The 16,261-nt window shown below is 40.3% G+C and overlaps 1 long non-coding RNA gene across 1 annotated transcript; it reads left to right on the top strand.

Moving 5' to 3' along the window:
• The first annotated feature begins 9,995 nt into the window (after window positions 1–9,995).
• Window positions 9,996–11,258, top strand: LOC115568387 (uncharacterized). The gene is made up of 3 exons (XR_003981386.1): window positions 9,996–10,130; window positions 10,843–10,908; window positions 10,998–11,258. It is a non-coding gene; the product is annotated as an uncharacterized LOC115568387 (long non-coding RNA).
• The last annotated feature ends 5,003 nt before the right edge of the window (window positions 11,259–16,261 follow it).

The raw sequence follows: 16,261 nt of genomic DNA, 5'->3' as shown, positions 1-16,261 counted from the left end.
TCCTCCCTGTCTTCCTGCTATAATTCAATAATTTCATGGTGCATGAGTTTCTAGAGACAACATTTGTGAATGTGTGCGTGGGACACAGCAGATTGAATCGAGCATGTAGCTGCAACTTTGTAAATCGAATGGGAGATAAAGGGACGTTTTTTTTTATTGGCCCCCAGCAAAATGTGACCATAATTACAACAACTATGTTGATCGAAACTGAGAATCTGTAGCTGTGAAATGAGTGCGCAGAGCAGTGTGTGTGTGTGAGGACCGAGTGCAGCGAACATGTTGGAGCAGAGGGCGGATTGTTCTCAGAGCCAACACGGCAGTAGTAAAAAGACAGAGAAAAGTCCTTATCGACGGTGGATAGGATGGTTGGATGGGTCGTAAACTGGACTTTACCCCCACAGACCAAGAGTGTTTTGCCAGGAATAAAGAGTGATTTGTTTTAAATTATTTAACTTAAGGGAAGCTATATAAATGCCATAACTCTCTTTACCCACGTGACATACATACGTTACTAAATACTAACCCTAACCCCTTAACCCTAGTTACTCACTTCACTTATGTTACATACTTGAAGCAAATACCGATGCCTTTGGTTGGTTTTACAACATTACAAAAAAGGCATAGTATGCAATAACTGTTTGTCACCAAGCTTCATTTTGAAAGTCTATCCAAGCAAATGACATGTTATTGCTAACTAAACCACAGAGGCCTTCACGTGCACAAGCAGCACTCGGGAGGTAGGTAGAGCATCACTGATCAGGCTGTCGTATTTGACAAGTTGGCAGTGAGAATGTGTTGGTGAGGGAACATGCATTTTCTCTATTTCTTAAGTATTTGTTGAATTTGGTTAATTTTAACAGATCAACATGACTTCAACATTTTCAAGTCTGCAGTTGGCTGTGGTGGATACTGTATGTCTTCATATTAAAATTAGCTACCGGATCAACACCCCTTGAGTTTCGTGTAAAGGTGCAGAGGCAGCTTGCAGCATGACCTAACAGCTCTCCTGGTGTATAGTTTGTTTATTGGTGTGGACGCTGAGATAATTCTGTGCTGGTATTAACTCGCCAGAAAATACTACACAATGAAACAATGAAGGGCCTTAAAGCTGCAAACATCCATAACAAAGGTGTTCTGTAATATTTTAGATGTTCTCTGTTGTCCACAGGGAAATTCCTTATGCTCTGGCCTCCACAATTCAAATAGATAAACATAAATATATGCGATAATATCACTGTATAAAACATGATTCTAAAAAGTCAAATACTTATTGATACTTAAGGTCCTTCTATGATGTGTGTGTGTTTGTGTGTGTGAATACCATTTTAGCATTTTACCAGATATGCTCTCATAGACACAAGCAAATATCCTTCATTAAAGGTTGTTAAAGAATTGTATAATTGTAATCTAAAGTCTGAGCGAAAACAAACAATGCATATCATCTTAGAAAGAGCATCAAAAAGATGAAAGGTAGAGGGCAGCAATGTGGTGAGACTGGAGTTGATCCAATGTTAACGGATTAGAAGAAGAGGTAACATGAGGTCATTTATACCGCCTGATGTGCTAATCAGCAAATGCTTCTATATCAGTACAAGCTACATAGCATTAATAAGGTCTAGCACTTTTAGAAAACGATTGTACCCTAATTAATTTGGGCATTTATGCAGAGTGGTGCCACACAGCGTAAATCCCATCATCAACACAAGGGAACCTGCAGCGCGAGGACGAAGCATCTGTCATCGATGGGTCTCGAGTGGCTGTGCTCGTAAGAATCTGTCTTAACACGCTGATGAACAGGAAGACACATCACTATGGCACCACAGAGGAGACAGAAATAAAGAGAACGTCACAACTCGATATGAAGGTTAAGTGTTGCCATGTTAACCAAACCTCATGCAGTGATTCATCAGCCAGTCACTTTTGATAACATGCCTGTGAAGAGCGCATCACTTGGAGAAAAAAGCTGAATCCAGATGTACTTTGCATTGTTTGTCCCACTTTCAAAGGTTCAGGAGAGCTCCATTATATCCAAAAAACTATGAAAAAAACCCATTAGTGAGTCACACATGCTCCATCATTACCACAAAACCATTCTAATGTGTTTCTGAATCAATCCCACACCGCTCTGCTGCTGGAGACACCTGTTAGATCACCAACTGTGTATTCATCCACAGCTGAAAAAAGTGTTTTATCCAATCGAAATAACATTTACCAAAAACTACAGTGCCCACTTGTTTTAGGAATTAATGGAGCCTTCACGAAAATGAAACCATGTAAGACGTCACTGTTGTCTTGTCAAATTTGGCAGCTTGATCAACGGCCTTAAGCTTCAAACTATGATACTCTGCCTACCCTCTATAGTGTCAGTGTTGCCTGTGAGGGGCTTTGTGCTACATCATTTACGAAGTCTGATTAGACTTTCAAAAATAAAGCTTGCTGACAAGCAGTTCAAATAGTAGGGGTGTGCATTGGCACTGCCCTCACAATTCGATTCGATTACGATTCACCAGGTAACGATTTGATTCAATTCGATTCTACGATGCATTGAGATGCATCAAAATTCTACTGCACACAAGGCAAACTTTTCATCAGTCATGAGGCAATACAAGCATTCAGATATTGAATAACAGATTTTATTGGCTGCTATGTGTGTATTATCACTCTCCTGTTTCCCCAGGTGTTCCCCTCTGTTAATCTAAACCCGCGGACAGTTTATAATCATATAGATGCTGTTATGATGTGTAGTGATTGAGATCCTGACCCACGAAATATCCTGGAAAGTGACAAAGTTAAGTTTTTCGCGTTAAATTACATAATTATACATAATCACCATCAGTAAACAGGACACTGCCTGACTCTGTCACTCGTGGGGACAGAGGCTGTTTTCTGGGGGAAAGTTCCCTGAAGTCTCGGTCTGGAGGGCTGATGGTCGCGGTGATTTATTTTCGTCACAAACACTGGATGAGTTAAAGTTTTTTGCAGGTGACAGACGCTGTTTTTTAGCAAAAATGTGAGGAAGAGTCGGGAGGACAGGCGGAGGACGGACAGGAGGACAGAAACTTCTCCACGTACAGCTGTGGTATTTGTTTTCCTCATATAAGTTGCCCAAGACAGTTATGGACAGTTACTACGTTACTGTTGTTTGGTCATGTAACGTTGCTTTGTGGGACTTTTCTCTGTATTTAGTTGAGTGAAGGACCTGTGTAGTTATCACACTGCACGACTGACACGCCCCAGTTCCCCCCTTCGGATTATCCGTTCACACTGGGACGGCTCACCAATAATGTGGCCCTGATGTTGTTGTCATGCTAGGTAGTGCTGCCGCTTAGCATGTAGCTACAGTCTGCGCAACGTTGCTCTGGAAATGCCCCCGGAAGTAATTGAAACTTTACAACTTTATTGTCCACTCAAGGCCAGAAAATAAACAGTGACATAATCGATTATGGCACGTTGCCGCATCGACGCTGAATCGTGCATGCCCTGTATCGCGATGCATCGCTGAATCGATTATTGTTGACACCACTATCAAATAGTAGGACACATTATGCCTTTTTCACATTTTGAATTGGTCACAGTTTGGCTTGGGTTGGGGAATGGTCATACCTAAGGTTAAAATTACTACATTTAGTTATGTAGCCTAAGTTACATAAGTGTTGTTACTTAGTATTGTCATGTAATATAGACAATGCCATTGATGTAAAATAAGTTACTTCACTGGTGTTTGGTAACTTACTTACAGAACATAAACCGGCTGAAATTGATTTGATGTTTAAAGATGTACATCTTCAGCTTTTGGTTGAGTTTCATAAGTAGTTTAGGAAAGACAGGAAGTACTGAGAGGCGGGCTAATGGGCCTTTTCATGGGATGTGATGACAATCAGTGCGTTTACATGACACTCAAGAAAACCGAATTAGTGTTAGTCCGACTATAATCGGATCTTTAAGATATATGTATACACCTTAGTCTGACTAAAATCGGACCGGATCGGATTTCTCATAGTCGAATTAAAGCACCCAGATTATTCGATTGATAGTCGCATTACTCCTGCATGTATACGTTCCATCAGAGCCGGAAGTAGACGGACAGCGGCGGCAGCGTCTTTCCTCTGAAATCACCGCAAGAAAGAGCGCCATTGTGCCCCTAGTTTGTGTAATTATCACGTACACCATATAAGAAATGTACAAAGATGTAGCTTCGTCTCGCTCTTCGTACGCCATCTTTCTTGAATGCCGAGGCAGCTGGTGATGTAAAGAGGTCAGCCGGAGGTGGCTCTGTTACCACTAGTTGGTACCGGGGTATGACATGCTCCGGCCAATAATCCGATTTTCTCACCGGCATGTATACTTGGATAATTGCAGTTAGCACAGTAGTAGCACAGTCGAACTATGGCTGTAATCCGACTAAGCTGTGCATGTAAACGTACTGAACGACAGAAATATAGAATAATACCAGTCTTATTTAAATATGAACAGGTCTCGGGCTTGGAAGGTGGCATTTTGTGCCAGAATGATTTTTTTCTACTCACTCAATTTAGGAGTCTGTTCCTCAGGGAACACTGTAGATCGTCTTGACAGGTGAACATGAAGCATAACCCCTGCAATTAATTCTCAACTACCACAGCAGGCCTCCCAAAACCACTCCTGCACAGTAACATACCCTCTGCTGCTGCTTATTACCCCACTACTGGAGAGCTTAAGCAGGCAATCATGTAAAGTTTGGAGCAGAGCTGTAACAATGAAACAATAGTTGACTGACAGAAAAATTATAATTGAAATGATATCATATAATACCTATAATGACTAACTTGTTGAGCAGAAAACAGCAAATGTTCTCCTGTTTCAGCTCATCCAATGAAAACATGCAGCTTTTCTCTGTCTTGTATAATTGGAAAAATATATAACTGAAATTCTTTCAGTTTTCTAGGGTTTGTCCAACTCATTCTTCCTTAATATTTTGGAATATCAAACAATGAATAGATTTATCAAAATAGCTGCCAGATTCATAAGTCACAAGATTGATCAGCAGGACTGGTTTGTATTTCTATTTTCTTTCTATTGAAATCAAGTAGAGATGAGGAAACAATATTAATTTCTCTTCCAAAATGCCTCTCAGCAGACTAAAAATTCAGTGTAGCTGCAGGATATGTTGCATTGAGTGAAGAAAGTAATCTTAAGGGAGAATGGATGCAACATAAAAAGGTTAAATGCACCAATTCGTCACAAAATCATTATCGGAGTGTGCTAAACATCGCTGGATCTCATGGTCAAATTTTCCTCGAGCTATAAAATTGATCCATTTCCTCTAAACTTGTCCTAATCCTTAACACAGGGAACGATTTCTGCGAGAGCCTTCGACTAGGATATTCTTGTTTTTGTTACCCACTACTCTCATTGCATCTCCCAGAGCGGCCCAATGCCCAAAGCAAAACACAGACTGCTTGTGAATGCAGAGTCGGCGAAGGTTAGATGTTGATTCATGGATCTGCTCGATATGATGCCTGCTCATCCAAAAGTATGTGATATCGACCGTTTGTTCCTCCTACACCGTCTGACTGCTACGCCTCCCAGATGTGGGATGTGTGTGGCTGAGTCAAAGTGTGTTGTTGCTTTCTGCATGAAAATGTGGCTTTATTACTGAGTACGGGCGGAGTGAACGAAACGGACTGGTGCTTCGTGTCCGATCGTTATTAGGAGCACAGGTGAGTATCACTTAAAGCAACACTGTAACTTCAGCAACAGTAAAAGCAGCCCCTGCTGCAACAACTGGTTATTTCAGGATGAACACATTTAATTCTCTTGTTGTCTGCAGCGGCTGATTGATACAACAGTGTTATAACTGGAGTGAAGCATTATTCAAAGAAGGACAGACCTTAACACAAAGCACAGCTCCTGTGTTCTAAACTATAGTTGCTAGTGTTACTCGCCAAAAAGCCTAATTTAGCATCTGGCAACAGGTTAGGATCTCTCCTGGCAGAGGTGAAAACTCAAGCCATGGCAACACACAATTAAGGCCCCCACACACCACCCAGACGTCCAACTGCCTTATCCGACCACTCTCCGACCACTCTGTGCTTCTTGTCTGACCCGTTCGGCACAAAAGTTGCATTGAACACACCGCTTCGACGTGCTGCTAGCTCCACAGTAGTGTGTACATTCTGCACTTGCGCGAGATGCAATAAACGGGTGGCTCTAGTGTTGGACTAGAGGTTTATGCACGCAACTCTCTTTACTTTCGATCAAAACGAAACTTAACTATTTCAGACACAAACAGCTGCATACTAAACATGCAGCGAGGCATTACCAAACGAACACAGATTAATTCGTCCTGAACGGACATAATAACAGCTAGTCTCGTGCCAGTATTTCAAAGCATGAAAACAAGAAATGACGGAACAGAGTGCGTAGAAAACCAATGCGCACACAGTATTCGGCCCCTCCCACACACCGCGCTGATTTGCTAGCACACCACCAATCAGAGAATCTAATGGCTCAGACGTTCAACGGCCCACCTCCTCAGACTTCGCATGCTCAGTCGGATCCGACAACGTCCGCGCGGCTCTGAAAGCTTCCAAACGCAGCTGAACACACCAAACATATTTGTTCCAGACCTCGTCTGAGTCTCTCGAAACGCTTCAGACGTCCAACGGTTGGGCCGGTGTGTGGGGGCCTTTAGTGTGAATATGACCCACTGACATCACGACCCTCATCGTCAGTACCGTCTGACGGCTGCTGGTATACTGCTAAATCACTTTCGGGAGATGGCAAACAATAAAGGGACTGCTGCCTGCCACCATTTGCTATACCCACACTGAAGTGTGTCTTTGGGATCTCTGCTTCCCCCCTCAGAACTATTGTTTACACCTTGTTGATTGGGGAGCACAGATATGATGGCATTTTCAGTAAACACATCGCAACACATTTATATATATATATATATATATATATATATATATATATATATATATATATATATATATATATAATTTCTTCCTATTATATGTTTATTTATCTTTTCATAATTTCATAACATTTCCTGATTTTTGATGTGCTGTTGAGTACTTTCAAAGGCGCCCTTAAATAAAATGCATTATTATTATCATTTATTATTATACATTAACATGTGGTGTATTTTTTGAGTTTGCATCAGGGTCAGTTCAATTAATTGTATTGTAAACAGCAGCAACAAGATGGTCACGATAATGTAATCATCAGGTAAACAGGTGTTCATTAACTTTGACTGAGTATATGCATCAGTGACATAAACACAGACTCGACCACTCCTCGTTCTGCTGTAGTCCTGCTCTCTGTCTGCTCGAAACACGGTCAACTTGTCAAGTGCAACAGCCTCAGTCATGATGTTGTGGTGGAGGCAGGTCTCTGTAAAGATGCAAGGACAGCAGCCTCTTATCTCCTGTTGCTTGGTCAGTCTCATGTGTCCAATTAATTTTCCTGTGACCGGAAATTAACCAGGAGCAGCCTTAAATTATCAATGGATGAAATGTAACAATAGTTTAATATTGCACTCAGTTGCTTGGACACTGATTTCATAGACATTTTGACACACGTCTGCTGTAATATCGATCACAGACTTTAATCATCACATCAAAATTCTACAGCATAGTACAGAAACAGACATAAAAGCTAACAATAACACCTCTCTATGTGGAGAGATACAGAATGAGGTCAGATCCAAATACATCCATCCATCAGTCCATTCACTCCATCTGTTGTCCACAAGAGAGAGATAAAAACTTTGCGGCCTCCCCTAACTCACCAGACCATCCATCCAACTGTCCGACCATTCGCTCCGGCTCATCCCCGAAGATAAGTTGAAAGCGGAGAAAATGTTCCGTTCTATCACGGAGGATTTAGGAGACCATCTCAAGTTAATGAGGGGTTTTAGAAGTTAAGAGAAAAACAGAGCAGACGATAATAGAAGACGGGGAGTACAAAGTGCATAAGTGAACCTGTGTGTGGAGAGTGGGGGCTCATGTGATGGTGTACACTGTGAGTTTTCAAACTTTCAAATTAGGTTGGCCAGATCTCTCACACGTACTCAATTCTAAAAGGGATTCAGATCGATCACTGCGACAACAGAGGTCCTCTTAGTCACATGTTCCATACCATGAATACATGCGATCATCATTGTTCATACTTCGCTACTGAGAAAGGGTTTGCATTAGTGTTTAGGTGCGGTTTAAGGAGGTTTCTCTCCATGTGTTCATGTCAATTTGTTGTGTATCACAGGCTGAGATGCACAACATCTATGTTCATATCTTTACAAATGTTTAGAATAAGTTCAGATGCCTGGTCATTTGTGAAGCTAATGTCAAGCATGTTTACACGCTAATCTTTAGCAGGTTTGCTATGTTGCGATTTTATTTCAGCCTGTTTGCAAGCTAAAATCATAGTACTCAACATCAAGTGTGGCTTTGGCTGATGAGAGTGAGATTATCGTTGTCATGGCAATGCTAGACAAGAAGTCATCAAATCACCAGTGTTTGTAGGATTCTCTCTTGTGGAAACACACATCTGTGGAGTGTCATGTGAAGAGATCCCTTTGTAGTGCACCTATGTTGGTTCTTGTTCTACTTACCTTGATCCACACAAACATGCTTTTTAAATTTCAGCTTAAGCTAAGGCTAATATCAGGATTCAGCCTGAGTTGGCTGAGATAGGTGGCTATGTTCAAAAATTAACTAAGACTGTAGAGGTCTGAAAGTAGCATGGGATGAATTTGAATACTGTGGATTTTGTGCACCATCTCTTACATTGGAGCTGTAATAGGCAGCATTCTCTTCAGGGCCAGTATAAACAGGAGAAACAACGTCAAGAGTTAGTACAAATACAAAAAGAACTCCTTCAACATACATATGGGACTGAAAAATATCTGAACCTACCGTTTAAGTGATATAATCATATATTGTTAAAGTTGTGATTAAACTGGAATGTAATAGTAGCAGATCTGCAATTTTTTTGATGTGATAAAAACAGAACATCTTTCCGGCTATTTATGGCTACTGATACGTAACATGTGTCTGTAAATATATCGAAGCGTACAATGTTTAATTTCAGTTTTTGAATGTTTCCATAATTAAACCATATTGATGCTATTTGAGGTTAATGACGCACTGGAAATCTGGCTTAGATTTATTCTGGTGCTGGCACTTGGTGATGCACGATTGTGTACAGAGAGAAATTATTGGACAGGACTACAGAGAGAAAGTGGGAGAGAGAAAGAAGAGGGAGAGATCTCCCATTTGGGAAAGACAACAAAGTCATAGAGACAAATAATTCTGGTTAGGCCAGAGAAAAGAGAAGGGGAGCCCTGCCAGTATTTACAGATGGTAATAAATGGCTTTTGTGCGAGCCAGAGCCATTGATTTACAGTCTGGTCGCTGCAATTTTCTGTGGCTGTTAGTGAGGCTGTCTTGCCTCATGCTTTTGCTTAGTGCCTGGTGATTATTTTTTTACATCTTATTAAATTCTTTCCGTTGAATTCTTTGGATTCAACTGAGGCATGTTGTGATGTTGCTGACAGGCCTCCCTAGATTATACAAAGAGTCAACCAATCCCACTAAACATTAGACGTCTTATGGACGTGCAGATCATGTCTATATTGCGTCCGTCAGTCCAAGACCAATTCTGGACCTCTTCACGACGTGCAAACTAGGTCCACAATTTGGATGTCTAATCATGACCCCACTTGGACGTCAATATGCAGTTGAACATTTGAACGTCGGGCTAGGTCCCTTTTTTGGACTTCTAAGACAGGTGCAGGGAATTGACATGATGTAAGTAATTTATTTATTTATTATTATTATTATTATTATATTATTATTATTATAGGAATAGTACTAGTAGTATGGACATGATTATTTTGTGATTAAACATTATTTTTGAATAAAAGTAATGTTTTTGTTTACATCTGCAAAAATATATATATACATACAGTCAACGCCATTTTGATTGGCTGAGGCATTGCGTCATTACAACGTACATCCTAATAGCCATTCCCATTGGCCCAGGTGTTTGTCTTCGTTTGAAGCAATTGGCCGCTCGGCTCTGTGCACCGTTGACCTATACAACAACTTACAGCAGTCCGAAAATCAGCGTCCACTAAATTGCAGGTAAGTTCGGTCAGCTCATAGACCCATAAGTTAATTTTATGTTCATTTATGCATTTATAGCGTTTGTCATTTTAGCTTTGTTGTGTTAATCTACTTCAAATCTGTTGTTGCTAAAATTAGCATTACATCTGCTAACGTTAGCTTTTGAACACAACCAACTTTGTTTACAACGAAGCCGGCGAAAAATCAATACATAGAGTGACGCGCAAGCCGTGGGCTGTTACCCAACCATCGTCGGCAACAGGAGCCTCCAGTGTTAACGAGCAGGAGGGCCATTGTGGTGAGCTGGGAAGCAGGTGTTAGCAGCAGATGTTAACCGCTATCGCTCGTCGAAGTTAGCTTAAAGCTACCTCATCACAACGGCCATCATACTTGTTAAGTTACCTGTCAAGGCTTTTTTGTCGGTGACTGCCGTGTATGGGTCCGTGGCTGCAGCGCTTCACTCACACTGTAGTTATTTTTCTTTGCGGTGCTGCTGCTGACAGAGACGTGCCTGCACTTGCTAAAATCTGGGACAGCTAATGGGGCTAGCAGCACAACAAAACAAAACAAAGCAAAATACTAATATACAGGCAGGAGGAGGGGGAGCTTCAGACACAACCACGTGGGGGTTCGCAGCCAAATCCATAACAATTTAGTGCAATGGAGTTCTGAGTTCAGTATTGTAAAGCTTTAGTTGGGTGTTTCTAAATCAGTCTTATCCTTTTGTCAGGTGGTGTTTGGTCCTCTTTTGAAAGTGGAGTGGGGTTTCCAGCCCTTTGGAAGCCACCTAAACAAGGTACAGATTGTGACCTCATGCTCCTTTGCACACACCCAGTCAAATAAATTGTAAGACTAAACTGACTTATACTGCATCTGTGTCTACAGATGGCTATGAAAATGAGAGAATGGCGAAAACACCTAAGAGACATGGATGAACTTCTACGTTATGACAGCGAAGATGGACATCAGAGCATTGACATTAATATCGATGTTGTGGCTGGGAGTTGTAGCAGTGTGCCTGGGACCCCACGCAGTTTAACAAATGACAGCGTTCCTGAGACATCACATGGTTTTGATTTTGACACTGATGTGGACTGTTTGGCCACTGACTCTGAATATGAACCAAATGATGATGAAGCCGAAGTGATCAGCAGCCTTGAAGATGACCTGAGACAATGGGCTACAGACAAAGGGAATGTGTGTTTGAAAATTAACCATTTATGTGTGGGGAAAAAAAAGTCAGATTTTTGTTTATTTTCACAAGATGAATCTGATAAGCCCTTTAATTTTTCTGTGTTCAGTTTGATTTTTACTTTTTTTACGTTGTTCACACTTAAAAAAAAAAAAATATATATATATATATATATATATATATATATATATATATATATGTATATGTGTTTAATTGTTTTATATTTTAATTGTTCTTATGTTTGTACATAGTCACTCAGGACTAACCCTATTTTTGTAGTACAGACCAAAGAGGTGTAATTTTATTTATTGTATTTTACCACTTTGTTTTTTTCAAACTTAATTGAGGGTTATGCTGCCTGCTGTTAAGAAGTAGCAGCCTAGTAACTAGTTTTTCTCAACTGAATCCTGGAGATTGGATTGTGATTTATTATTTTTAACAGCATGCCACCTTCTGAAATGGGACTACATTTATGTATAGAAACTAGAAGCAGTACAGTATAAAAACAATGTCTAATATGAGTTCTAATTTGACGTTGAAATGACGTCCACAAAGACCATATTTGGACTAGAAATAGCTCCTGTACGGAGGTACTGTGGATGTCATAAATGGACTTTAAGTGTACGTCGAAAAAAAGGCGTCGTCTGGAGTAACAGTCTGCACCTTGAGGTGACCAAAATTAGACGTGCAAAAATGACTTGGAAAAGACGTCGTTTGGACGTCTCTCTGCGCAGTGGGATGCTTGTCACAGGCCTCCAACAGCTACTGATATATATTGGTGTCTGGTTTTGTGATGCCCAGCTGGAAACTATTTTTAATCTTAGATATGTTTTCATATTATAAGTCACCGCTGTGAAAAGAGTCTTCCAAAGTGAACGGAAAGTCAATAAATGCAGAAGTCTGACAAACAGAAACGCATACTGCACACAGCCAATCAGCGGTGTTGCAGGTGAAGTACATTAATCATGTTTTCTTTAAGTGAGGGCTCCTTGATTTCATGTTGATGTTCGTGAAACGATAATGAGGAAGCAAATGTTTTTAGTGGAGGCGACGGATAATTACTTATGACTTTCAGCAAGGATCTTAAAACACTGTGGATGGATTAAATGTCTGGATTCAAAATAAACAACAAGTGCAGGGATAGAGTTATTAGAGACATTTGCAACAGAGCCGGTAGCTACCTGTTCATTTGTGCAGGTCTAATTAATATTGGCTTCGGGAGGTGAGAGAGGAAGCATTTGGACTTAAGTGGAAATTAAACAACTGCTGAATATGAATAATTTAGCTGCCATCTGGGACAGTGAGAGTAATCTCGCCATAAACACCTCAGGACTATTTGTGTGTATGTGTCTGAGTGGTGTGGATGGTCAACAAGGAGATCATTCACATGTTTCATGGACCTAACCGAATCTGCAGAGGGTTAGGCTAATGGAGGTATGTTAAAAAGTCAGACATCCATCATAGTGATCGAATCCACAACCCCCAAACATCAACCCATGGTTACAGGAAGTGAATGAGGTGTTCATTATGGAAAAGGTCACAGCTGAACTACAACTGAAAAATGACATTTTCTATGCAATCACCATAGATATCAGCCACTTCAAATACAAAGTCCTAAAACAAAAACATTGTCAGTCTCACGTGTCTTTTCTTCATGTTTTGAAGAGTTTGTTAACTTCTTTTGTTGCTTTTTGCTTTTATTGATGTTGTTGATATTTTAGTCTATGGGTTTTAAACCACAGATCTATTTTCCATGAGATTCATATGTAGAGCTACATAAAAGAATGCTAAGATCTTGTTTACTTAATTAAGACAGCATGAACATTTGGTGTAAATGAAAGTATAGTATAGGTCAGACCTATTCAACTGGTGGCTTATGGGCTCAAGCTCTTTAATAACCTCATTCAGGCCCTTTGACTACTTTGTTCGCAGTTGTCATGACTGTCGATTCTTGTTCGTTGTGTTCTTGTGTCTGGTTTTGTCTTGTGGTTTCTTGTATTTGTTTTCCATGTCCTTGTATCTTGTCTTGTGTCTTTTGTTTTTCCATGCCCTCGTGTCCTTTAAGTTCTCCTGTGTATTTTCCTATGTTCCCTCTGGCTCCCTCTGTCTATTGCTTTGTTCCCTTCATGTCCTCATGTGCTCCTCCCCTTCGTTACCTCACCTGTTGGTCCACCTCACCTGTTCCTCGTCTTGTCATCAGTGTCTGTGTATTTAGTCTCTGTGTTCCCTTCACTCCTTGTCTGGTCATTGTTCTTGTCAGCGTCCGACTTTGTCCATGCTCCTGTCCATGTGCCTGCTCCTGTTTGTTCCTTGTTCCCCACAGTATGTGTTCTTTGGATTTTGATTTCTGGTTTTCTGATGTTGGAGTTGAACTTTGATTTTTTCTTTGTACTTTGTCCCGCCTTTTAGTTGTTACTTTGTATTGCTGTTTTTAGTTGCTACTTTGCCTCTTGCTCCCGTTTTGTCTGTTTCGTGTTCAGCTTTAAAATAAAGCTCGCTTTTTGTTTCCCCATATCCTTGCCTCTCGTGTAACTGCATTTGTCTTCCCCTAACCCCCCACCTGACAGCAGTCTAATCGGCCAATTATTATGTCCATAAATATTTTTGGTTCAGAAATATTTGTTTATTTACCTTTTTTTTTTTTTTACACAGGCTGTTTGACAAGTGGGAATTTACAGAGTCAAAATGACAACCTTCTACATTGTTTTGCCAACATTTCACTGTTTTGCTAAAAAATAAGTGTTTGCCTTGAGGTGTCAGTCAGCTCACAAAGGATACTCTTCACTTTTCTTGCAGGACATCATGTAGTTACAAGTAAGTGCAGAGCTGAAGGCCATGCCAAAATTTTGTGAAAATCAGAAACCAGTTTTAAGTTCACAGCTTGAATGGGTTATTTCCAGAATTCCAAATCAAATTTCACGCAACACTGTTATTATTGCACATATTAACAAGTTCAAAAATGCAAAAGAGAAAATTTAAGTTTTTCTATCACACTCAAAAGTGATACAATAAACAAACCAAGTAATATCCATTATTTTGCTATATCTATTGAGAATTTGCCATTAGGTAGTCCTAGCTTTAGCCACCATAAGCTTATGGGATGTAACTACAAAACCCCTGGGTGCACTGACCGGGACAAGGTGTTTTATTGGTAAAAAACAAAAAAATCAACCTTTCATCTGGAATGTGTTATTTACAGCTTTCATTTGCAAATCAAACAAACTTCCTAATCATGCAACAATCTGGGCAGACTGTGGCAGCCAAACTGGCGCTGACATAAAGAGAACACATGGAATGTAGATGTGTGTTCTTAAAGATGTGAAAGAAGCCAACAGAAAAAACAAACCAAAAGGCCATGACAGTCCTTAATCATAGTCTCTAATTTCAGTTATGATGCGGTGAGACCTGCTTTAAATTCTGTTTTGACAGTCTCTCACAACATTGTAAATGTTCATATGCCAAAAACAAAATAGCAAAAGGAGCTCTGCTGGTACTTACAATACAAATATGACTGTTGCAGTGTACAAGCAACAGTCATTTGTCAACAGTCACAGTTTTGTAAGGGTAAGGCATTAAAGTCATATGATAATGTTAAGTAAAACATTGTGGATCTGGTTTAAACAACTATGTCACTTCTGGAAATTCACATACATACATGCTACATTGGTGAAGTAACTTATGTTATGTAACTTAAAGGACATAGTTTCAGGTTAATGATTTTATCTTGTGTTACTACTAATATAAGTTTACACGTTTAAGTGCTTAAAAAACAAATCTGTTTTCTCGTACTGGCCATTGTTGCAGCACTACATTGCTCCTCTGTCTGAAACGCTCTGTTTTAGCTCCTGTCCCTTTTTAGCCCCCCCTACCTGTATACCCCGTATATGGTTTGATCAGAAAGACAACACAGGTCAGACAAGCGTAATTGATGTTCATCTCCATAATGTGTTTAAGCAGTTTTACATGGAAAACCTTCTCAGGCAGCAGCTTTGAAATCAACAAATGCCTGCATTGTTATTTTTCATAGTCCCTACTCCTCACCGTGTGGTAGAAAAGCCCATGAAAGTGCATTATGACCACTCACCTTTGGAACCAGTATTAATGGTTTTGTTTTGAGTGGAATGGCCACTGCTTTATATTCAAGGGAATATTCCTCTTCAGCGTTTTAAATCACAGATCCTGACAATGACTAATCTCCTCTCTGGATTGCCCTTTGCGGCTTCTCGCGGCCTATATACAGAGTTTAGCAGAGCAATGCGAGCTGAGCTTAAGAGGAAGTAGAAAAAATATTATTCACCTTCCAAGAACTGCAGATGAAAATCTTAGAGACTCCAAAATGAAACTCCAAAAGGCTGCGGAGCTCAGACCTCCTACTGTCTCTATGTCCATGTCTCTACAGTGCAAGTAGAGATCCATTCGTTTTTGAAACCTCTTATTATATGCAAGGGTGCAGGCAGATGGATTCTATCCCAGTGTGCATTGGGAGACAGCCGGTGCAGACAGGTTGCCAGTCCATCACAGGACTGAGATGGAGGCAGTGTAATGGTAAAGATGTAGCTCAGATGCTTTTCCATAGCATCTGTGCTAAGGCCACAACTTAGATTAATTGCTTACACACCTCTCAGAGTGTGGCGACACTTTGTTAGCAATGTAATGACTACATTTCCCAGAAACACTATTGATTTTTGTCACAGAGGATGTTTTAGTCCCTTCTAAAGAACACACATTCAACAGATTTCCTTTAAAATCTGATCTGATAGAGCACGATGTTAACTGCACTATAAAGGAAACCAAAACTGACATAGCAATGATTGACTGATGATGAAGTTGTGACAACTGCATGTTTTAAAAACTATGGTAACATACAGTATATTCATTTACTCATGTTCAAGGGGGTTATGAGTGTAAATGGCACCCCTACATCTGACTGTAAATGTCCATGTTCTACACTGGCAGC

The sequence above is a fragment of the Sparus aurata genome, chromosome 18, assembly GCF_900880675.1.
Source record: "Sparus aurata chromosome 18, fSpaAur1.1, whole genome shotgun sequence".
NCBI lineage: Eukaryota > Metazoa > Chordata > Actinopteri > Spariformes > Sparidae > Sparus > Sparus aurata.
This window is presented reverse-complemented; position numbering and strand designations above follow the sequence as displayed.